Raw genomic sequence first — 24,775 nt, 5'->3', positions numbered from 1 at the left:
AGCAGGAACTGAGGCCCTTATTCTAGTTCACTCTTTCTGCCCAAATATTTCTTAGATGGACAAAACCATGTGCACTGCAGGTGAGGCAGGTGTTACTTGTGCAGAGATAATCAGATTTGGGTGGGGTTTTACACCTGCCTCACCTGCAGTGCACATGGTTTTGTCCATCAAAGAAATATTTGGCCACACATGGCAAAAAAACATAAGATCACCCACACTAGGAAATGTCACGTAGCTAGGGGTACCACATAGTCCCTTTAATTCCGGACACATATTAATTACACAGGTTCTGTGGCTGGCTGACTTCAAGACTCCACTTCACCTAATTTTAAACTGCCACAGAACCTGTGTAAGTAACATGTGTCCGGAATTAAAGGGACTAGGTGGTAACCCTACACGTAGCACAGTGGTGCACATATCTCATGGTGATATTTGTATTTTTAAACTTGTAGGTGGACTGACTTCAAAAGTGCCCTGAAGAGGAAGATGACTGACCGGTACAACCACAGCATGTCCACCGGGAGCGGTCCTATGCCTGACCATTTGGAGTATACCCCCCTGGAGCTGGACTCCTGTGACGTCATCGATGTGGGGGAGATCAGGGGGATCTCCAATATGGACAGTGAGCTCCCGGCGGAGGTCTTTGCTGCTGCTTTTGACATTGTTTTCAATTCTTATCCTAGCAGAAGCAGAAAGTCAGGATGTACCGGCAGCATCTTCCTCTGCAGAGCTACAGGTGGAGCAAGTGGTCCAGCCTCCACCAAGACGTCGCCCCCAGCCCCAGCCACAGGAGACATGGAGTGAGAGCCTGTTGGTGACGCTGGACAGGATCGAGCAGCAAGGGGTGGATGCTGCGATCCGTCAGCAGCAGGTGGCGGATTTTCTGGCGGAGTGGAAGGCTACAAACCAGCTGCAGGTTGAGGCCTTGAACCGCATTAATGAAACTCTGGCGGCTGGCATGCTAAGCATTGGCCAACACCTCAGCCGCCAGAATGAACTTCTTGCGGAGCAGCTGTCCACCGCCAGGTCCCTAAGGGACAATCCCCCATCTGCTGCCCCACCCCAAGCTGCTCCCCAACCTTCCACCTCGGCTGACCCTCCTGTGTCGACTAGGGGAAGACGCCGAAAGCCAGCTGAGCCAAAGGCCCCTGTCCCCAAGGCCCCATCTAAAAGGGGCAAAAAAGGGCCCAAATGAGACCTGGTTCACTTCCTCTGTGGTTGGAGCCCAAAGGTTTAAATTGCACTGGACATCCGCTTCCTGAGTTGCCCATCGATCCATTTGCGTGCCATGGGCATGAAAGTTCGTATTTTGACCTCTACAAATGCAGGATATTTTTTTTTGGTGGTGTGTATCTTGCTTAGTATTCACCCTGGTTGCTGCAGTACGTATTCTGGTGTCCCCATTTCTTTCACCATTGCATTTGCAGGGTAACACATGTTTGGAGATATGCAACCTCTTGTTCTGGCTGTTTTATTATTTGTGTGTCTATTTTATTTGTTTATTTGATTTCTCACATTAAAGTGTCAAGCTGTGATGCTGAACAGCAAATAAATTTATTTTACAAATTAAATCTAAATTGTGGTATGTGTCATTTCTTGTGTGAAACAAATACTAGATTTATGTGTACTTACTGACCAGGGTATTTTTGAACATTTGTTGAAGTGTGGTCGAAGTTTCCCATGTGTAACCCTCTCCATGGCCATTCCCATGTTCCTATCCAACTTTTTCCCTGCTAATTAGTTTGTGTCAGCACATGTGCAGAGCAACTTAATAGGTGAGAAAGCAGTTTGTGTGCAGGTGAGGTAGCTCCTACAGTAGTAGGTAAAAGCAGGTCCAGAACAATGCTTTCCTCATGGAGTGGGTGAGGCAGACAAACAAGGGTGAAAAGGTACATTTGTGTAGGAATGCATATGTGTCCTCCCTAAAAAAAGATGTGTGAATGGGCCAAACATGATAAATTAGCTTGTGAACAAACATGCATAACTTTTTAAATATATATGATTAGACAGTGTCATAAGCAGATGTAGGAATCCTTTGTTAGAGAGATGAGAGTGCAATAATGTGATTGGTGGCATCTTACATCCAGAGTGTAGTCAAATCCAAATCATAGCAGATGAGATAGTGGTACAGGTCATTATTTTGGGTACTATACAAAGATTGTGTGGAAAATAGTGGTCATGGGCTTCAAACATTGCTGAAACATCCTTTGTAGGTGTTAGATGTGGTTTATGTTATTGTATCCTAAATACAAAACCTATGTTAGTATTAGAGTGAACACGTTGACACATGTCGACTTGTGTAGATTGAGTGTGCTACTGCGTAAAGTCTATGAAAGCACGTAGTGAATGTGTCTGTTTAGCAAATACCTACCTTAGCGTATAAAAAGATTCTTACCTTAAATTAAACAAACCTTTAAATGTGGCGAAGTATAAAAACATAAGCTTCCAATGTGTTTGCGTGCTGTATGTGTGGCTTGCAGGCAGTGAAATCATGGTTTGGAGTTAATAGACTGCAGCATTGCTTATTACATTCAGGTGTATGTGTTTGAGTAGTAATCAGCGTTAATTAGCCAACTCAGGCGCACGCTGGCATGCGGTATCTGTAGGGGTGGTTTGAGCTGGCGGTTGGCGGCCGCCTGTTTGGTGTCCGAAATGAACGGTGCCTTAGTCGATCGTGCGGTAGTAGCACCGCTCATTTTTGGTGCACACCCCCGTGTACGCCCATATTTACGCCCATTTTCCCTCATTATTTCGGCCGCTCCCATCAACACGCCCCTATGCCGCCCCATTACCCGTACACTCGCGTACAGGTTTTTTCGCACGTTGAGACACCGGCCGTAAGCATTGTGGAGTGTTCGCGCCGGCGCATTAGCGTATCTGCACATGCGCAGATCGTTAAAAACCCCGGGACGTACGCGTACGGCCCGGACGCTCCAACCAGAATAAGGCCCTAAATCCCCCTATACCAAGAGGGCAAGAGAGCCAGGTCTCCCGCTGGACTGCGGCGCTAACCAATAGTCGCTCGCAGTCCAGCAGCCACCAATGCTTCTGATTGGCTGCTGGACTGCAAGCAGGGGCAGATTTAGGTGCCAGGCCGCCCATTGGCACAACATTCTTGGCCGCCCCTCCCCTATTAGACGTCATGGGAACTGGGGTGAGAGAGAAATGGTGGGCAGATAGAGGGAAAGAGATGATACAGGAGGGGAGGAGAAAGAGTTAGAGAGAGGTGGGGCAGGTGGAGAGTGCACAGAAGAGAGGAGATAGACAAGTACCTGTATGTGGGGAGAGAAAAACAGAGAAGAGAGAGGGGGCTGGGGGAGACAGAGAGGAGAAGGGAAAGAGTGTACAGGGGTTTGAAAGGCTTTGGAAAACACCTAATTCCTCCTAATGGCGCCCCCCCCCCCCCCCCCCAACCCAGCCACCAGTACAGGCTCCACTGCACCTTCCCCTCTGTATAGGTGGCAATGTGTACCTGAAAGCCATTGCAGCTGGTGTCTCTTGGCTATGTGCAGGGTCCCCAGGTCTTCCTTCAGCTACGGTGCTGGTACCGCGGCTTACTGCCTCTGGTATCTCCGGCGCGGGGAGGGGGGGGGAGCACGGAGCGATAGCGGCGGGAGCCTGACTGCAGCTGCTTTGCTGGAGGGGGATCGTGCAACTGAGGAGGCGCTGCTGACGGGAAAAGGTCTGCAGCAGGGTGAGCACCGGACTGCGGCAGCGCTGGAGGGTGGGGGCGGGACGTCAGAGTCTTTCTCTCACCAGCCCTGGTGAGGGGAGCATGGGATGGTGGGAGCGCGGGGGGGGGGGGGGGCTGCTTCTGTGGTGCTGAAGGGGGGGGGGCGTGCCATGCGGGATTGCCCTAAGCACTATGTTTAAAAAAAAAACCTTCAAATGTGCAGTGCGCACAGTCAGGGGAGCAGGGAGCGGGCGAGGCAGGCGGGCCGGTGGTGCACGGCTCCGGCACCAGGTGATCAATCAGCGTCCGGAGCTTGTGCTCCGCCCTCGCTACGCCGCTGCTTATGACAGTTTTTGGGGTGCCGCACCCTGGACCTAGATATGCGCTAGGGACCCCCAATATACAGAGAAGCCTTGACGTAGCTTAGTGCATATCATACACCTGCGCAGGTATATGTAACCAATATCTCTAAATTCTATTATCATGTAGTGTTCAAGATTGGTTACTAATACTATTTAGTGTGCTGGGGAAACCATGTCTTGTTTTATTTACTCAGTATTAACCCCTCCCTCATGCACCTGAGTAGTATTACTGAACTAATTGAGCATCTACCACTATCTGTATAAATGCTAACACTTGCAATGGAGAACACTATTTTTGTTTTGACCAGTAGCTGCTATATGCGCTCTCTGAGTTAAATTTACTAAGATGGGAGTTCTAATGAAGATGGGATGTTGCCCATAGCAACCAATCAAATTTTATTTATTTATTTAGCACCTCCTAGAAGATAATAGATAATCTGATTCGTTGCTATGGTCAACATCCCACCTTCACTAGAATTCCCATTTTAGTAATTTTACCCCTATGAGAGAGTCCTTAGAGAAAATACATGTATAATAAGAGTTTAAAGGGTTATATTTGTGTATTTTGTAACTAATGAAAGTCTCAGATGTGGACTTAATACCCAGTGCCAGATTAAGTCTTCAGGGGGCTCGGGGCACTTTAGACAGGGGGGCCCCCTTGCACTTGTCATTACTGGCCGCAAACTGCATGGGGGAATAATACACTGTCAAAACACAGAGTAAAGCCAGTATAAACTTGGTCAATGGGTAACTTCAGGGGATATATATATATATATATATATATATATACACATATACATACATACATACATACCTACATACATACATACATACCACATGAAAAGCCTGTGTTTGTCCCTCTGCACCTTACTTTGTAGGAGCCCTCACAGTCCCAGTGCTGCCTCTGATTAAAAACCCTCCCATGACTAGGCTGCTGCTGCTGTTATCCATGGGCCTGAGAAGCATCTAATGAGCTCCACCAATCAGAGCTCAGCACAAACGTCTCAGCCTCTGCCCTCTGGTGCAAAGTGTCATGGGACTCCCAGTAATGAACTGCACAGTGCAGTCAGTGTGCCTTGCCACCCCATGCTCAGCACCATTAATCATTGTCACATTGACATAGGTGAATCTGCAGCACTACCCCACTGCCATGCACAAAACATTTAGCTAAAAAAAAAAAAATATATATATATATATATTTTTTAAATACATGCCAACCACAGGGGGCCCCTAGCTAGAGGGGGCCCAGGGGCACTGACCCCTTGTGCCCCCATTATAATCCGGCCCTGTTAATACCCCAGCTACAGTGTGTGATACAGTGACAGAAATATGATGCTAAAGGGCCCCATACACTATGGCATATATTCAATGCCGTGGGCGAGCGGTGACTGCGAGCAGGACTTTTTGCTAGCAGTCACCGCTCACCCTGTCAGTATTCAACTGACCCCCCCTCATTCGCAAATTCCCCCTCGCTCCGTTTTTTGAGCGAGGGGGAATTTGCGAATGTGCCTCCAAAAGCTGCGAGAGCCGAGGCTAATTACAGCGAGTTTGCTGCACTAGCCGCGGCTCTCGCAGTTTAGGGGAATCCTCGCAGTTTTGTGACTGCGAGGATTCCCCCGGAACGTTGAATAGTGCGAGCGGCCGGCGCGGAGGTTAAACTGCGAGGATCACTGGTTTTCTGTGATCCTCGCAGTTTAACCCCCTCGCCGGCCGCTCGCACCAGCATTGAATACTGGCCTATGTGATTTGGCCCCGATTTCACATGATTCTGGCGGATCGAGCCGAAAAATTGGGTGAAATTGGGCCAAATCACATGTGTATGACATCCATTCCGATCCCACGCATGGTCCCCTGTGCATTGGACCAGAGTCGGAGGTCAGATAAATGGGATGTGCAGCAGTCAGTGGCACATCTTAGGTGCTTTTTAGCAGCCGTAAACGGCACATTGTGGGTGCTTTTTAGCACCTACGATATATCGCATCCAATCAGGTGCATAGGTGTGTGCCAGCACCGTAGGGAAGCCCCAGGCAGGAGAGATGCTCTCCGGTCTCTGCATCCCCGAAGGTGCGTGCAGGCGGGAAATATGAAAACTCCCTTACAAATGAATGGGAGGCTGCTGAGAGAGGTCTCTTAGCATGTAAAAAATGGCACATCAAGTGCCAAATCATATGTGAGCCCTCTGGGGGAGCTCAAGGAAAATAGGTCTGACATGTCTATAGGACAAGTCGGCCTAGTGTATAGGGACCTTAAGAGTGGCCACAAAAGTCAGTTTCTATAGCATAACAGCTTGTTGAATGCAGATACATCCTTAGCTCTACTACCAGAATCACATACCATACATTCAGTACATAGCAATAACACCATTCTGCTACCATTGGATGCAAATTGTGATATATTTTTTTGGAGCGATAGCCCAAAGGCTACATTGGCAAATGACTGATCTGAAGATGCCAAATTCTCTTCACTGCCCCCCCCCCAATGAAGATAAGATGCCAAATTCTCATGCCTGCCCCCCAACGAAGATAAGATGCCAAATTCTCATCACTGCCCCCAATGAAGATAAGATGCCAAATTCTCATCATTGCCCCCCAACGAAGATAAGATGCCAAATTCTCATCACTGCCCCCAACGAAGATAAGATGCCAAATTCTCATCACTGCCCCCCAACGAAGATAAGATGCCAAATTCTCATCACTGCCCCCCAACGAAGATAAGATGCCAAATTCTCATCACTGCCCCCAACGAAGATAAGATGCCAAATTCTCATCACTGCCCCCCAACGAAGATAAGATGCCAAATTCTCATCACTGCCCCCCAACGAAGATAAGATGCCAAATTCTCATCACTGCCTGCAACGAAGATAAGATGCCAAATTCTCATCACTGCCCCCCAACAAAGATAAGATGCCAAATTCTCATCACTGCCCCCCAACAAAGATAAGATGGCAAATTCTCATCACTGCCTCCCAATGAAGATAAGATGCCAAATTCTCATCACTGCCCCCAATGAAGATAAGATGCCAAATTCTCATCACTGTCCCCCAACGAAGATAAGATGCCAAATTTTCATCACTGCCCCCCCAACAAAGATAAGATGCCAAATTCTCATCACTGCCTCCCAATGAAGATAAGATGCCGAATTCTCATCACTGCCCCGCAACGAAGATAAGATGCAAAATTCTCATCACTGCCCCCCAAATAAAATGAGATGTCAAATTCTCATCACTGCCCCCCAATGAAGAGAAAATGCCAAATTCTAATCACTGTCCCCCAACGAAGAGAAGATGACAAATTTTCATCACTGCCCCCCAACGAAGATAAGATGCCAGATTCTTATCACTGCCCCCCAACGAAGATAAGATGCCAAATTCTCATCACTGCCCCCCAAATAAAATAAGTTGCCAAATTCTCATCACTGCCCCCCCAATGAAGATAAGATGCCAAATTCTCATCACTGCCTCCTAATGAAGATAAGATGCCAAATTCTCATCACTACCCCCAAAGAAGATAAGATGCCAAATTCTCATCACTGCCCCCTCAATGAAGATAAGATGCCAAATTCTCATCAGTGCCTCCCAATGAAGATAAGATGCCGAATTCTCATCACTGCCCCCCAAAGAAGATAAGATGCCAAATTCTCATTGCGGCCCCCCCAACAAATATAAGATGCCAAATTATCATCACTGCCTCCCCCCCCCCCCATGAAGATAAGATGACAAATTCTCACACATGCCCCCTAAATAAGATGAGATGTGGCTATACACCTACCAGTATTATAGTACTTGCCTGGCTAATTGTGCTTATTATGACTTTAACCTGACTTACATTACACCAGGGATTAAAGTGGGGGTGGGGGGGGGGGGGGGTTGTGGAACTGAGTTCCACCACCTCTAATGGAGAGATGGAACTAGATCAGCTCTGCCTTGGACCTGGTACAGTAATTCTAGCAAAAAAAGCATTACAGTTTGCATGGGGGCACCGTAAATCCTGCCACTGGCCCTAGCTTGGACTAGTGGGGGGAGGGGATGGGGTAATTAGATGGCAGATGAAAAGGAGTTCCCCCACCTCTCCAGGACCACTTTTAGCCCTACATTGCACTACAATAACCACTATAACATTGGGAACACTACTACCTGCACTCTTGACCCTTGGAACACTTTAGTCTGTGCTACTACGGGACCATCATTTGACCTGTAGGAGTTTGATGAAATGTCAGAACATAAACCTTTGGAGTTAAGCTGCTTTGTAGTGTAGTGATTTCTTTGTTCAGTATCCAAAGGATGAACAGCATTCTGATACAAGGCCATATTCACTGTAAAGAATTCTCAGTAATATTCTAGAGGCCTGTTATAGTGTCTGTCTGAGTCAAGGGCCACACCTGCAGAACTGATGCTTTTCTCACTCCATAGCTGTCAAATTCAGATTATTGAGATTGCAGTGTATTTAGTTTAAGTGCGTTATAATATCTTGACATGCAAGACATGCACATCCAGACCACAAGCCCCACGGGGCATGTACTGTAGTTCACTTCTTCCTTCTCATGTCTAGACTAAAATTAAAATTGTTTTCATTTCATTCTCTAGAATGTGCTTTCGACGTATGCGTCCAATCCTGCATTCTTACAGCTTGCTGCTTCCTGTAACCAGATGGCCTTCTTCATGTAATCCGTTATTTCAGTAGGCTTGTTATTTCCAGTATGTGATTGGAGGGTGTTATACAGTATTGTTTTTACATCAAAGTATTTTTGTTTCAAGTTTGTGTATAATAAATATATAATGTGTAATTATGCATCATGTTTAATTTACTCGCATTTATGTTTTATATTTCCTTGTTTAATGTACTTCTTGACAGCAATGTGTTCCCATGGAATACAGTGGTTTGAGAATTGAGATAGTAGGTACATATCTGAGTACCGGGCCATTGTGTACTAGGAGTTACACTCCCGTCCATTGACAGTATGTGTGCGTGTGTGTGTGTGTGTGTTGGGGGGTCCATTTTACTTGGACTTGGGTCTGCTGGAGAGGCCCAGGTCCCACTCCCCCTCTGATGTTGCAAGGAACTGGGCAGTGGGGAAAGAGTTGACACCAGAGCACAGCCTCTCTCCCCACCTCAGTACATGCTGCTCAGTGCTGTGTGCTGAGCTGGGGAGAGAAACAGCTGCAGCGGCAGTGTGTCCTCTCTCTCCATCTCATTTAAATTTTATGTCATGGTGGTGGGGCCCCGCCCTCTGCATTTTACCAGGGCCTAGCTGACCTGTTGGCGCCACTGTCCATGGATGCTTCAGACATGCCCCCTACAGTCTGTACAAATACTAGGAGCAGGGCTGCCACCAGAAACTGTGGGGTTTGGGACAAACAAAATAGACAGGGCCCTTTCTCCCTTCTCAAACCACCGGCGTGACTGGTGAAACCTCCAATGTCTGCAGCACTGGTGGCTGAACTTCTCTACCTCCAAATGCTTTACGGGAAATGTGAAAGTTTTTTATGAAACTTATGCTTGATAGACTCGAGTCCTGGGCCCCCTTTCTGTCTTGGCCCTGGACTGAGGTCCCCGCAGCCCCCAACCAGGCAAAGTTGATAATATCTGTGTATAATATATGAGGTAGCATTTTACAAAATCTCTATGATTGTTCAGTCTAGAAAATAGATATAATGTAATACGCTACAGCACATCAATATAAGGTCTATTCTAACTTTGGTGATCTAGCACATTTGTCGCTTTGGTCAGGCACCTATACTGTAGTCACTGTACTTGTACACACGTTCCTGGCAGACAAGCAGGACCCTTTTACACTGTGCAATTCAGTAGCTATCGTAGTGGTTGTTATTACTGTTATTTACTTATATAATGTGTCACCACGTTCCACACCACGGATGTCTACATCTGTGAGCAGGACAGTTTCCCCTTTGCAGGACGCAGACAGTCTATGACTTTATTAGTGAACTTGTCAACACTTTTATTTTTAAAAGGTGGAGAGTTTCATTAATGACAATAATCCAGTGCCTGGTGGCCTATGATGCATGCACTGACTAATACCGCAAGGCCCTATCTATTGTTAAAGCTTGGTCAGTTTGCGATACTGTAAGTGGCAATGGCAGTGGGACATATTAGCAGAAATATATAGAGTAGGTTATAGGTTATATGGACAGAATGGATCTGATGGCAGTGATGTTCTGATGATTTTTGGTGAATCCTGCTTCATTTACTATCGCTTTGCCTGGCGTCTAACCCTAACCTCCCCTCCCTTAGCAAACCCCAACCCTTCCCCCCCTCCATGCCTAACTCTAGTCCTTCTCTCCTGCAGTGTAACCCTAACCCCTCCCCCCTAATTCTAACTTTGACCCTCCCCTCCCATAGCCTAACCAAACCCTCCCCCTACTGTATAGCTATAACCCTCCAATCTTGTGCCTAATGCTAAACTCCACACCCCTAGCCTAAATCTAACCCTGGTGCCTAACTGTAACAGTTCCCTCATGTAGCCTAACTCTTACCCTCGCCTCCTGTAGCCTAACCCTAGCCCTCCCCCTACTATAGAACCTTCCAATCTGGTGCCTGACTCTAACCACCCCTTGCCTAGCCTAAATCTAACCTTGGTGCTTAACTCTAAAGTTGGCCATACATTAGTGTGATTTGGCCACTTTTCACCCGATTCCGATGGACTGAACCGAGAAATTCAGTAAAAAGTAGCGAAATCGCATGTGTTTGAATCCCATCCAGTCTGATACATGGCCCCATGTGCATCAGGTCGGAGACTGAGATAAAAACTGCTGACCTCCGACAGCCTCCTGACAGCGGGGAATGGGATTGCGTACTATATATCATATGAAAAAAGGAATGTATACAATATATTGTATGTGATCCTGCCACCAGTGAAGCTCCTGGGCGGTACAAGAGGCATTGCATGCGACTTCTCCCCTCCTGCAGCCTAACTCTAACCAGAATGTTGTGTTGATAATATGACTTCGTCAATGGGAGGAGACTGAATTGACTTTGAAATTCCTTGGGTGGTTTTGAGCAGCAGACAAGGCATTTCGGCAGGGCCGCCGACAGGGGGGGTCTGGGGGTACTTGAGTTCCGATCCCCGCCTGCTCTGACTGAGGCAACTCTCCCCAGCAGCAGTCACTCACCCCCGTGGCCTAATCCGCCTGCCCGCCGCCCGGCTCCAAGTTGATTAGCCTGGCGGCCCGCGGCGGCACATAGTGACTGTGCGGACACACATGATGCACAGCAGCATCATTTCACAAGGCAGCCGCTGCCGGGACTCTGCAAAGGAAGGAGCCCCGCCCCAACCAGCGGCGTGACATAATGACGTCACACCACGCGTGACTGAGAGGAGAGAGGAGCTGCCAGACCTGGTCCCCGGGGATGCCCACTGCCCACCAATGTGTTTTTTTTGGGGGGGGGGGGGGCAGTCTGTCTGCGCTGTCCTGGGCCCCACAATATCTAGTGGCAGCCCTGCATTTCGGTCACACCTACTGCAACTTAGTGGGCAAAATTATGTTGTAACGGTGTTCTCAATAAATATTTGAGTGAGTGCATGTTGACAGAACTGTTATCTATGCAGAGTTAAATGGAAATGTACTATGCCAATTCCAGATGCATATTTTGCACCTAATATAGGGCTGGTGCAGATGCGCACTGATGATCATGATCAAGCCAAGTTTACAGATAGGGAGCAGGTTCACTGGAACATGTGTCCCGATCTGTGAAAGAGTTTTTTTTATTTAATGCACATGATATTAAATATCCTATATAGAACCTGTGGCCAGACATACGTGTATTGCACTGTGTACCATAGGCATCTGCTTTAATCATTGGGTTTTATTACATAGCACCAAAATAATTTGGTGATGCAGCTGTGAGGACAGAGGAGAACATGTTGCTGCAAGCAAAGAGGACACTTTAGCTTTTCCAGTTCAAATAGTGTGGCAGGGATAGCATCTTTACAAACAAAAGTAATGTGGAGGATCCGGTCCAGGTTTTACAGCAGCAGCAGGAAAGCTGATGTGATCCGGGTTGGGCTGATTAGCAGCACCTGTGGCTTCCTGATAAAAGTGTTTCCAGGGCAGAAGGTCATTGTTCTTGATGGAGGAATAGCCACCAAAATTATAGGCCGGGGTGTGGGCTAGGGTAGAGATCACTGGAGAATTCTGAAGAGTTTGAACTATGCTGTGACTACCTGTATGCTGCTTTCTGTAACTATACTTACCAATGCTGTTTATCTGCTACAAAATAAAGACCAAGGCTTCATCGTATCCAGTGTATGTGATTCCTTGTCCCCATACATTCTACTGGAGTGTGTATCTAACAAAGAAACATACAGTAGGTACTGTAAGTAGTGACAGTTGGGTCTCTACCATGTACTGTACCAGCATAACAAAATAGCACAAATATAAGTTAATTCGGTAACACGTAAATAATTAAATTCAAATGTTATGAGAGCACAACAAATATGGCTGTCCCGATCAGTGTCGGACTGGGGCATGAAGGGCCCACCAGGGAAATCACTCACAGGGGCCCACCAAGGGGTGTGTTGCGCGCCGCAGGCGCGCCCGATTTTTTTGGGGGGTGTGGCCTAGCAATATGGGGGTGTGGCCTATTTCAATGAGACCACGCCCCCATTTTTGACGCTGTGGGGCATGCCTAGTGGCTCTGAGCTGCTGGCTATGTCCCCGGCAAGGACAGAGAGAGTGACAGCAGACAGAGAGTGACAGCGAGGACACAGAGAGAGCCACATATGTATATTGAGCATCATTGTGTGTGGCAAATGTATAATGGGCATCACGGTGTGTGGCCTATGTATAATGAGTCCATTATAGAGTGCAAATGCACTGTGGGCAAGGCACAACTGGCACACAGATAGTTACGTCCCTGTGTGGGACACAGATCAGGCTGCTTCTGCCTCCACCCATACACATTATTATGTTTTTCACTAGTGTTTAATGACAGGTGTTGGTGCACTGCCCTACCCTAAAACAACCACTGTCTGCCAAGATAATGATCTTTCTTTTACTTACCATGTTCTTGGTCTTCTTTCTTCTCCTTCTGTCTTTCTCTTTTCTTCTCCTTCTGTCTTTCCCTTTTCTTCTCCTTCTGTCTTTCTTCTCCTTCTGTCTTTCTTCTCCTTCTGTCTTTCTTCTCCTTCTGTCTTTCTTCTCTTTTCTTCTCCTTCTGTCTTCTAGGGCTCCTCGCTGTATGCTCCTCACTGAATGATGCAAAATGTTATGAGGTGGGAGGGGGTCTCTTTTCAAGTGTAAAGGCCCCCCTCCACTAGTGCACTTTGGAATGTTTAATCCGATGCAGAGCAATCAAATCAAATCAAATCAAATTAAAATGTAAAATGGAGGTAGAATCTACCTTCATTTTACATTCCCTCTCCCCTAGGACCCAATAGCAGCATCTTCTACCAGGTACCAGCATCTTCTACATTCATACATACTACACCCACTGCCGCTCTCATTCATACATACTCCACACACTGCCGCCCTCATTCATTCATTCTACACACACTGTCACCCTCATTCATACATACTACACACACACACACTGCCGCCCTCATTCATACTATACACACTGCCGCCCTCATTCATACATACTACACCCACTGCCGCTCTCATTCATACATACTACACACACTGACGCTCTCATTCATACATACTACACACACTGACGCTCTTATTCATACATACTACACTCACTGCCGCTCTCATTCATACATACTACACACACTGTCGCCCTCATTCATACTATACACACTGCCGCCGTCATTTATACAAACTCCACACACTGACGCCGTCATACATACATACATACTACACACTGCCACCCTCATTCATACATACTACACACACTGGGCACCTTCTTCATCTTGCACCTTTGCTGCCCGCTGAGGTGTACAGAGGCGCTGGGCACTTTGCTAGTTGAGCCTGTACCCAGCTGCCTGCTTCAGAGTAAAGCTCAGAACTTGGGCCAAAGGAGGAAGGGAAGCGGGACCACAGCACTGGGAGCGCTGCTTGTGCAGCCCGCCCGCAGCAGGAGAGGAGGAAGACGGGACTGCGGTGCTGGGCACTTTACTTGTTCAGCAGCCTGGTACCCAGCTGCCTGTGCACAGTTCAGATGCCACGGCCAACACATAGGCCCCCCACTCAGATAATAGTACAGCACAGTAGTAGTAGTAGTAGGTTTATTTATAAGGCGCCGCAAAGTGTCCGCAGCGCCGTACATAGCAAACAAACAAAAAAAAAAATTACAAGGTAACGTACAGGGTGTGTTGAAATTGCCTACACAGCATGTAGGCCCCCAATAAAATACACTACATAGGTCTGCCACTCAAATAGTACAACACATAGCCCCCCCATATAGTACATTACATAGGTCCCCCACTCAAATAGTACAGCACATAGGCCCCCATATAGTACAGCACATAGGCCCCATATAGTACAGCACAGCACATAGGCCCCCAATAAAATACATTACATAGGTCCCCCACTCAAATAGTACAACACATAGCCCCCCCATATAGTACAGCACATAGGCCCCCATATAGTACAGCACATAGGCCCCCATATATTACAGCACATAGGCCCCCATATAGTACAGCACATAGGCCCCCCTTATAGTACAGCACATAGGCCCCCCTTATAGTACAGCACATAGGCCCCCATATAGTACAGCACATAGGCCCCCCATATAGTACAGCACATAGGCCCCCCTTATAGTACAGCACATAGGTCCTCCCTACCCAGATAATATAGCACATAGGTCACACACACACACCTAAAAAAAAAAAAGGGACTATAAAAAAGTTAATACAGCACCAGCACATGGTTAGGTTAGTTACCTACCATTTTGCAGAAGGGGTCCAAAAGCAGCAAGCAGCTCCCTCTTCACCAGCCGGGAGGTCTCGGGACATCTACCCCGCAGTTCGTATCCTGCAGCCGGGGGAGGTGGTTACCATGCGGGCGGGGATCTTTGCTTGGGGCCATGGTGGCAGTTGCTCCCGTCCCATGCAGAGTCCTGTGCTGCGCCGGCGGGAGAACTGTGGCGTGTAGCTGCGGCGTCTGATGTCATGACGCAGCGCAGCACAGCAGTCAGTGTGACAGGGACTGTGACACATCCACACAGCCTGCACACAAGCAGCCGGGTCCCTCCTCCTCCTTCACTTGGGGTGACCGATCCCCACAGCAGGAGGGGGAGGCATCAATGACCTACACTGCCGGCAGCCTAGCCTCCCTGCGCCGGAATGCCAGTCCCCGCCCCGCCGCCCCCACCCCCTGTGCTGTGCACCGCTCACACGCAGCCTGGCTGTCAGTCATTATCACTGACAGCCAGGGACCCCAGCCACTGGCGCCGCTGCCTGTGCACGGCGCATTGAAAAGGTGTCACCCCCGATACCGGTGACACCCGGTGCGGCCCGGCGGCACCCCCCCACCGGCCTTCTGATGCCACTGCCCGGCGGCACATTAGGTTAGTGTTAGGCCCCGCCCCGCTTTGAAAGTGGGCGTGGTCATGAATCAAAGGGGCCCACCGGGGAATCCCCCGGTTCCCCGCCAGGCCAGTCCGAGCCTGGTCCCGATCCAAGATGTTGAACAGCAATGACATAGACAATGTACCTGAAGGGGTGTTTCCCTACTGAGAGCATTGATACCTAATATAAAATACATTTGTTGCAACTGAAATAATTGTTTAAAAGCATGGGTGCTAGTAGAATGAGTGTATGTGACCCATGGTTGATTGGTATCAACCTGGTGTAAATCTTACAATAGATGTTGATGGCCAAAAATTTGGCTTCGATAATTAGTGCAAATTGTGCCTGCAATTTGAGTGCAATTGCTGCTAACTCTACATTAGCCCCTCCGGGCATATCTAAATATACCTTTTATTAAAGTCTGCTCTTTGGGTGTGACTCAGCTTGGATTGGTCCCCAGCGGATTCACTCAAGGGACCAATGTTGAGGCTCTACATATACGTATCAGCGAAAATACTCATGTACAGGGCTGCTGCATGAATGCCTTCGGTGACTGTAACAGTTGCCGAGGCGTTTGCACAGAGGGGGATGCGCAGTGGGCGAACAGGGAGCTGGCACATGGGGATGCCCAGAAAAACGCTGGGCATCCCCATAGGAAGGCAGGCTTGGTGAAGCCTGCATGGGATGGGCAGCTGAAGTCACATGACGTCAGTGTCCACTCTCTATTCGGCCATCTCTGGCCCAGATAAAAGTCAGATCACACTTTTATTTTATCGCCGACCATCGAAGGATTTTTTGCCCATAAGTCCGCATCCGAATGGATGTGTCAGTGCATCGCATGTAGATGCAGACATTCAATCAGCGAAGGGGGGCGGGTGTTCACTCAGCACTTAACCATTCAGTGACAAGCTGAATCACCCTCTTTGTACTAAATTTTGAGGAAGGGAAATGACCTGGTGGTGAGGACGAGGTATGCACACAGTGATATTCCCTTGCTATTTGATTTAAGATTAGATTGCTATGTAATCTTTGCTAACTCTGTACTATTTACATACAATTCATACAATCTGCATTAGATTTGCACTATATAGTCATTGCTGCCCTGTCTATCTGGGTTTGGATTTGTGCTGTCACGGGAGCGCGCATCTGGCTCGCAAGGTAAAAAACCTGTGTGATCTGCCTGCGATCTTGTCAAAATCTAATGTCAAATCTCACCTTGTATACACAGCATGAGTCATCATCATAGATAAATTAGGCTAATCTAAAATAACTCATGAGCGTTCTGGGGATTAAAGGTAAATTCAGTATCAATATCTACCATCAACTTATTTTCTATCTCAAATAGACTTTCTGAATTCTGGAGATGCAGTTTAATACTACAGTGCAGCGCAATGGAATTAAAAGTCTGACAAATTTATATTTTTTTGGTCTGGTCACATATCCGTTCTAACTAGGTTGAAAAATTGGATTGGAATCTGAAAAGTTCACCAGACTTTGGTATCGATATAAAAAAAAATGTATGAGCTTAAATTGACAGATTGGGGTAAATTTACCAGATTCTATCTGTTATCCTCTAGAAGATGCTAAATGAATAAATAAGAAGTAGAATTGCATTGGTTGCTATGGGCAACATCCCATCTTTAATAGAACTCCCATCATAGTAAATGTACCCTATTTTAGCTCTTTTAATTGGGAAATCTGAGCCGAGTGTTAGGACTCTGGAGGGTACCACCAGCCCTGCCCTCTAACTCTGTTGCCTCTCCTGGTAATTGGCAGACACGTGCATTGCTAGGCTTCACCATTAACAGCCACGTTCAACAGAGCTGGTTATGCCGGCTCCTTAATCGATGCCGCCTGGTCTTACGTGGGACAACGTGCCTGCCAAGGCAAGGAGAGTGCAAGAGGAAATCTACATAACCCAGATAGGGCAGGCTGGGACACCCCTAGAACAACCCCGGGAATGGAGAACAGCCCCAGGTGTGACAATAGTACACAGTGGTGGTCACAAACACAAAGTAAATGCAACAATAAATAGGGATGCAACCGTGGACTCCAGCGGTGAGATACACGGTGCAGGTGCAACAATGCACAGAGGTGGTATATAAATAAATACTGAAAACCAATGCAGGGAGAACCCCTGACTTATCTGGGAGATGACTAAACCACAGATGAAGTCTCCAGCTGCGACACAGGCACAGGAACCGGCAGGTAGGGTGATCTGAAGGGAAGCCAGGAATCAGGAAAACACCACTGGGAACTTGTACAAGGCAAGAACCAGGAGCTCAGACAAACAGACTTGCACACCGCACTAGGACTCAGAACAATGAAGTATAACTGGCAGGTTTACACAGGACCCAATGCCTTATCAAGGCCTCAGGTAATCAGAGCAGCTGTGACCTCCAGGCTAGCAGGGCTGATGAGATCACACTTGTGCATAATTAATGCACAGACGACTGGGCTGAAATGGCACAGACTCACCACTGGAGGCCACCAGAGGCAAAACAGATAGGAGTCGTAACTAATGACTCCTAACACAGAGGCTTTAGTAGTATTTGAAGTTTGATTTAAGAAAAATACTTTAATGCATGATTTAGCATTTACAGAACTCAAACCCATGAAATTTAAGTGTGAGCTCTGAACAGCAAACTTTGAATGAGAACATTGAGGACACGATGCATTAAACTGAAAATGCCGCCAAAAACCTGAAAACTACCACTTTCGAACTTTGGGTGCATTTCCTATATATGTACCAAGATCCTGCTGACATTAACCTACAGGAGACAATGGAAGTCTTTTAACAATGTCCCTGAGAGAAATCCAACCAAATCCCTCCCAACATCCAAAACGGCTGATACACCCCTCTGCGCATACACAGGGGGTCTCCAGGCGCCAAAACCCATAAATCCCAACATAGCAATGACAGCTATAAGGCACTAGGGAAGGGTTAGGGGTAGAGATAAGAGGTAAAGTGTCTATACACTTATACGATATGGCCCCTTTTCAAACAATTTTCAAACAATTTTGATTCATCGCCGATAAATCATGTGAAAAGTGCCATATCGTATGTGTTTTAATTTAGGATTCAATGCACGGTCCTTGTGTGGGCATCGGATTGGATCCGGAGATCTTCATGTCTGCCACAAGGATTTCTCGTATCCTGTGGAAGTCAATGGCATCACATACAATACATCGTGAGCACATTCTGTATGGTGTATCATATGTGATCCTGATGCACGGGAGCCTGGCAGGTAGTTGGCGGGGTATCGCATTTGAGGTACATATGCGATGCCCCACAGTCATGTATGAGGGTCTTCAGGCCAGGCTCGGACTGGCCTGGGGGGGAACCGGGGAATCCCCCGGTGGGCCCCGGTGATTTTGGACCCCGCCCACTTGTTTAGGGGGGCGGGGCTATCACTCTTTATCCCCCCTCCCCGCCGCCGCAATAGCAAAGGCACGGCGGCTGCAAGCAGGGCTGAGGAGCTGGAACCCTGTCGCGCTGCGTCATGACGTCAGACGCCACAGTGACAGTTGTCCCAACTCCCGCCGGTGCAGCACATCAGGCCATCTGATTCAGGCGGGTCTGCACAGGATGGGAGCAGCCACCGCCGGGGCCCCAAACAGCAGCACAGATCCCCCCCCAGCACGATAAGAGCTGCGGGGGTAGAGAAAAAACTGCTTTTGTTCCCCGTCTGCAAACTGGTAGGTAACTAGCCTAACCATTTGCAGTATTAACTTTTTTATATTCTGTGTTGGTTTTTTTTAGGGGTATGCGCTGTATTGTGTATGTGTGTGTGTATGTATGTATATGTGTGTGTGTATGTGTATGTATGTGTGTGTGCGCCATATTATCTGTGTAGGAAGGATCTATGTAATGTACTATATTGGGGGCCTATGTGCTGCACTATTTGAGTGGGGGGACCTATGTAATGTATGTTATTGGGGGGCCTATGTGCTGTACTATTTGAGTGGGGGGACCTATGTATGTTATTGGGGGCCTATGTGCTGCACTATTTGAGTGGGGGGACCTATGTAATGTATGTTATTGGGGGCCTATGTGCTGCACTATTTGAGTGGGGGGACCTATGTAATGTATGTTATTGGGGGCCTATGTGCTGCACTATTTGAGTGGGGGGACCTATGTAATGTATGTTATTGGGGGCCTATGTGCTGTACTATTTGAGTGGGGGGACCTATGTAATGTATGTTATTGGGGGCCTATGTGCTGTACTATTTGAGTTGGGGGGGACCTATGTAATGTATGTTATTGGGGCCTATGTAATGTATTATATGGGGGGCCTATGTGCTGTATTATTTGAGTTGGTGGGACCTATGTAATGTATTATATGGGAGGGCAAAGGCGAATCTAAGGGGTGCACCGGACCACCTAGTCTTAAGGTGTGTACAGACGGCAGATATGCCGTGCTATGCGAGTCCCGATACGATCAGCTGGTATCCGGACTCGCATCGCACGGCATGCGGCAGGGGCACAATTTAGACAATATAGTGCAGATCTGCCTGCCCTCACTATATCGCTGCAGATTTGTGCTCACTTGGGAGCGCGCATCGGCAGCGCATCGGGCTCGTTAGCCCTAAAAAGCCACCAATCAACATGCGATATGGCTTCCGATGTTCACTAAATCGGGAACATCGGAATCCATATCGCCCCCGTGTGTACACACCATAAGGAATTGCTTGTTGCCAAGGAGGATGTCTCACGCCGCTGAACGCACCTAATTGAAATAAATGACAGCCGGGCAGAGAGCGCTGTGCGCTGCCCGGCTGTAGTCTAAGCAGTGGCATCGATATTTTCAGTTTTCCCTCTGGACCGCCGGCAGCCAATCAGGAGCGGCATTGGTGGCATTGGTGGTATTGGTAGCTGCTCCTGATTGGCTGCCGGACCTCAGTGCGAGAACTGAAAATATCGATGTTACTGCTTAGACTACAGCCGGGCAGCGCACAGCGCTCTCTGCCCGGCTGTCATTTATTTCAATTAGGTGAGTCCAGCGGCGTGAGACATCCCCCTTGGTAACAAGCAATTCCTTAGACTAAACAGCCGGCTCTCTGCCCGGCTGTCATTTCTTTAGGTGCATCCAGTAGTATGACATCCTCCTTGGCAATTAGCAATTTCCTCCCCACCTTGGCAATGAGCAATTCCCTCCCCCAATGGGCATTACGTTGTGGTCTAAAATGTAATACCACGCACAATTTTGTGATGCCACGCCTCCGTCCCATGAGGCCACGCCCCATTTTCGACGCGGGTCTACGCCGCGCAAAGGTCCCCCTTGCTTGTGGGTTTGGATTTGGGAGCAGCCATTACCATATTTTTACATTCACCTATTGGTGAATAGGTGGGGGGGGGGGGGGGGGGGGCGTGCGCCCCTATGTGCTGTACTATTATCTGAGTGGGGGACCTATGTGCTGTATTATGTGTGGGGACCTACATGCTGTACTATTATCTGTGTGTGGAGGACCTATGTGCTGTATTATATGTGGGGGGACATACGTGCTGTACTATTATCTGTGTGTGGAGGACCTATGTGTTGTAATATCTGGGGGGTTGGTATTTGCTGTATTATCTATGGGACCTATTTGCTTTATTATCAACGTGGGGGATTTATGGATCAAATGTCACACACCTGTGATTTTGGGCCAATTTTGCCCGATTATTGGCCCAAAGTGCAGAAATCGGATGAAATTGGCCCAAAATTCTATAGTGTATAGCCACTCCTCTCTGGTCAGATGGCCACACCCCTTCAAAAAGACCACGCCCCTTGGTGGGCCCCTGTGAGTGCATTTCCCTGGTGGGCCCTTCATGCCCCAGTCCGACACTGCTTCAGGCTGCCCATAAAATGGCGAATCATTTTCAAAATTTACTGCGTTTCGAAGCTCTACATGACCAAGGCCCAAGGTACCTGAAGCAGCTTCTGATTCCATACTGTGATTACTGCGATCTGTAGATGAAGGACTTTTAGCAGTACCTAGAACCTTGATGGCTAACCTTGACACTCCAGATGTTTTTAAACTACACATCCCAGCATGCTCTGCTTCAGTTTTGCTATTTTGGCCATGCTAAATCTGATGCAGAGCATGTTGGGATGTGTAGTTCAACAACAGCTGGAGTGTCAATGTTAGCCAAGGACCTAGAATCTCCTGAAATTCATATGGTGGTCGAGCTTTTAGCCATGCGGCTCCGACTCTATGGAACTTACTTCCCCGCACAGTTGGAGAGACCCACACTCTAGAACCCGTCAAAAACACTCAAGAGTTTCCTGTTTACTCAAGCATTTCCTTAATTCCTTTAAGTAGTCTATGAAAAGCTTTTCTGGACTTCATTGTTCCTGTACTGTATTACATTAATTCTATCTGTTAAGCGCCTTGAGTCCTATTGGAGAAAGAGCGCTATATAAATACAATTATTATTATTTAGGCACAGGGGGAAAACACTCACCAGTCTGTACCAGAAGTTACGCTCACAGCGGCATGACCAGGAAAAGACACCGGAGACGTCGCTGCTGCCAGGATCAGATGAGGGTCCCAGCCTGTGAGTTTAGGTCAACATGCTACCATGTCATCATTTTGACCACGTCGACATCCTCATGTCTACTTTACAAATGTTGTCATGAGAACTATCGACCAATAAAACCAAACCATTAAAACACTGAATCAGTGACATTATGCTGAGATTACGTATGTTTGGGCTAGAAATCATTTTTAAATGATAAATAAATTATTTTTTTAATCTATTTTGCTTATCAGGATCAATTGATGAAAACAGTATTTATGAAAAAGAACACTACACCTAAACTATTTTGGATCCACACAACAGAAAAGATTCCAAGATATTTTTGTAAAGTAGAAGCTACTGTATCATACATTTTAGGGTATACAGTGCAAGTTTTATGCAAGGTTCCCTTTAAAATACCATGCTATTTTTTTATCCATATAGCCCAGCATCTCCCTTGTGCCTAACATAAGGCGTGTGCCCTTTACTGTACAGGTGACTAACACTGATCTCAAAGGCAGCGTTTCTTTTTTAGTAGTCAGAACGTGTCCAGATCCACTTTACCCGCAGCTGCCAGAGAGGGGTCTCAGCTATTTTTATATATAGTTTTCTTTTTTTCAATAAACTTTCCCCTTCCTGATCGTTGTTCCAAAGTTAAACCAGGGACGGAAGAGACAGATCACAGTAGGAGAGAGTGACAAGTCAGTGTGCGTCTACAAACGTGACACACAGGGAGCCAGACCCACCAGTCTAGCAGTCTAGTCTTGACATTCATTCAATGCCTACAACAAATTATAATGTCTGATTAGTGGTCACTTTCCATTTTTTTTCTTGCATCCACTTTTAACTCTTCATTATACATTTAGAATCTATGGATTTGTATCCAAGTAAACTGACATTTTTGAGTGTTTTGAATTGTTCAGTTATACCCCGTTCTCACTGCCGCAAAAACCTGGGTTATTGCCAGGGCAAGCAGTCATTTCCCATGTCCTGTCTCAGTGTGAAAGGGTCTTTGTGAAATTCCCGGGTGTTATTCCCTGGGAATTACACACGGGTTTCTTGCAGGGTTTTTCCTGGGTAATACACGGGTGTATGGCAGTGTGAACAGGCTAGACCCGGGTTTTTCTCACAAAATGCAAAAAAGCAAGATCATTGCATTGCTCAAAGCTGCTTTTTAAACAACCAATCAAAGATACTTTATAAACATCCAATCAAAGCTGCTCTTTGATGCCACACACTTGATGGCAGGCATACCAGGGGAAGCAGTGTGAACGGGGCAGACACAGGAATTTCCCGGGTCTAAGGTGCAGTATGAATGGGGTGTGTAGAGCTGAGATGCTCTATGCCCCGCCAAAAACACGGGATTTTGCAGGGGCGGCAAGGAGAACGCAGCAAAATTGGAATTGCAGGAGATCTATTTACAAATTTGCTGCATTAGGTTGTCAATGAGACGGTCCACAGTTAAAAGGTCGAAATGATTTTTTCACATTTTTGCCCAGAACGTCAACATAGTCGACATGGACACCGTCTAAGTGTACCGCACCCCTTGCATGGCTCCCTATGCTCACCATGCTTTGGAAACGGTACCTCACTACACTCAACACTCTATTTTATTCTACCACCATGCCATAGTGGATGGTGGGGCATGAAATGACGCCTGTCGGCACATGTCAACTCAAATAAACATGAAAACCTCATGTCGACCTTTTGACTGCCAACCTTCCCATTGTTGACATAATGGGCAGTATTCAATGAGGCCAATTCGCCATGTTTTATGCTTGTGCTGCCTGGGTCCCGGGGAGCCCTCCACATACGTTCTGGGGCAGGCAGGGAGACTTCCATCTCCCTGCCTGCCACCATCCCCCGGCTCCCTGCGGGACTCCGCAGGGGTTAACATTCACCGTCAGGGGCAGAGAGCCCCTGCGACGTTGAATATGGGGATAGCAGGGGGACAGCGAGGCTCCGGAATATAGCGACTGTGCAGCGGATCCTAAACAGGATTCGCTGCACGCCGCGATTATATTCATTGAATACTGCCCAATGTATTGACCTTCCCACCCTGTCGATCTTAGCTATGTCGACCAATTTCAGGTGTCGACCTAAGGTCTGTCCACCATGTTGACCTAAATAGGGTCGACCCAGTGACCGTAACCATTCAGAAATGTTATGAAACACTGGAAAATAAATACTATTTGCTAATTTTGGAGATATTCCTTATTGTATCCCAAGATGTGGTAATGATGAGGGAAGATTTGGAAAATGTGATATTATATATTGTCTAATTGAATTACTCCCAAATCGAATAACAGGCAAGTAATTAAGCGGTTACAGGGCGCTTAATATTCTGACTCCATCCACTAGTCATAAAGACAATGTTCCATTACATTCCTTAACTAGAAACATCAATTCAATTTCTGATGTAATCACTTATAATTGGCAACTTGTGATGTCATCCTTCATGAGAAAATACAAAGTCTAGATTCAACTACGGCCGAATAAATTATCAGCAGCTTCCTGACAACAGACCCAAATATTGTGACACATTCACCATTATTGGGATCCAAAATGGACAGGTCTTAGATATTTTTAGACATGCACTCAGCGAATGAGGGTGTCAGTGTGTGACATAAAAATATTTACCCAAGCATTAATGTATAGTGGTTATTATTAAATGTGTTACATTTCATTTTCCTTAAATCCTGTGATCAACATGGGGATATTCTGGTATTCTGACCACTAATTGGTTGCCACTACTTTTTCTAAAGCTTTGTA

At 47.1% G+C, this 24,775-nt stretch overlaps 2 long non-coding RNA genes across 2 annotated transcripts in view; one reads left to right on the top strand and one right to left on the bottom strand.

Moving 5' to 3' along the window:
* Positions 1–11,857: 11,857 nt before the first annotated feature.
* The window catches only part of LOC146041819 (uncharacterized), a 33,128-nt gene continuing 20,210 nt past the window's right edge, over positions 11,858–24,775 (bottom strand). The window contains exons 2-3 of the long non-coding RNA XR_014463607.1: positions 13,052–13,239; positions 11,858–12,338 (exon numbers count right to left, since the gene is read on the bottom strand). This is a non-coding gene — a long non-coding RNA (uncharacterized LOC146041819). The remainder of the gene's footprint in view (positions 12,339–13,051; positions 13,240–24,775) is intronic.
* Positions 19,073–22,164, top strand: LOC146041820 (uncharacterized). Its single transcript, XR_014463608.1, has 2 exons — positions 19,073–19,200; positions 21,929–22,164. It is a non-coding gene; the product is annotated as an uncharacterized LOC146041820 (long non-coding RNA).

This window comes from Crinia signifera, chromosome 19 (genome assembly GCF_055691185.1).
Source record: "Crinia signifera chromosome 19, ASM5569118v1, whole genome shotgun sequence".
In the NCBI taxonomy this organism is placed as follows: Eukaryota; Metazoa; Chordata; class Amphibia; order Anura; family Myobatrachidae; genus Crinia; species Crinia signifera.
Note: the sequence above shows the minus strand (reverse complement) of the source record. Positions and strands in the feature narration are given on the sequence as shown.